The sequence below is a fragment of the Trachinotus anak genome, unplaced genomic scaffold (genome assembly GCF_046630095.1).
Source record: "Trachinotus anak isolate AG129_WGS33_773 ecotype Australia unplaced genomic scaffold, CSIRO_AGI_Tana_v1 ptg000007l, whole genome shotgun sequence".
NCBI classification, from domain to species: Eukaryota; Metazoa; Chordata; class Actinopteri; order Carangiformes; family Carangidae; genus Trachinotus; species Trachinotus anak.
This window is the reverse complement of record NW_027273858.1, coordinates 14,026,094-14,026,707: the sequence shown is the minus strand read 5'-3', so window position 1 is coordinate 14,026,707 and position 614 is coordinate 14,026,094.

Sequence of the window (614 nt, the reverse complement as noted above, 5' to 3'; positions counted from 1 at the left end):
GTGTGAGTGTTTCCTTTGGTGCAAGTAAAAGATATTTGTGTTTATGTGCAAGATTTAAACTTAAGAGCAGCAACTGTAGACTGTGCTTCTATGTAGTTTCGTGCTAAATGTGATGCTCAGAGCACTCATGTGTTTCCAAGGGCACAGGGGTGCAAGACAGCACAACTGGCCCCAACTTGTTGCCATGGATACCAATCCCAATATAGCTGTCTGTTAAGTCTAAGTTTTGGTGAATGGCAGATTCTTCGCTGTGATGTGGAAACTCAGATCTGGTGTTTTAAATTTAAAACAGCCAAATGAGAGCTCTCTGTGCTGTTGGATTCAAGGTCAAGTTATTTTTTTGCAGCTGCTTGAACATTCTTCTTTTGATTATGGCCGCATATTTGCTGTTGAGCTACTTTATACTGCAGCAATCACCTGCACCATTTTAACTCCCATTTCTCCAAGAGCCAATCTGAGGTTGAGTAGGTTTTTCTTTGAAGATTCCTAATCAGGGAACATCCCAGAGACCAAATCAAATGCTTGACCTGCACCTATGCTCGGCAAATTGAAACACTTCCGATATTCTCTTTGAAAGATCTTATGCATGAATAAGATATAACCAGACTTTCAGG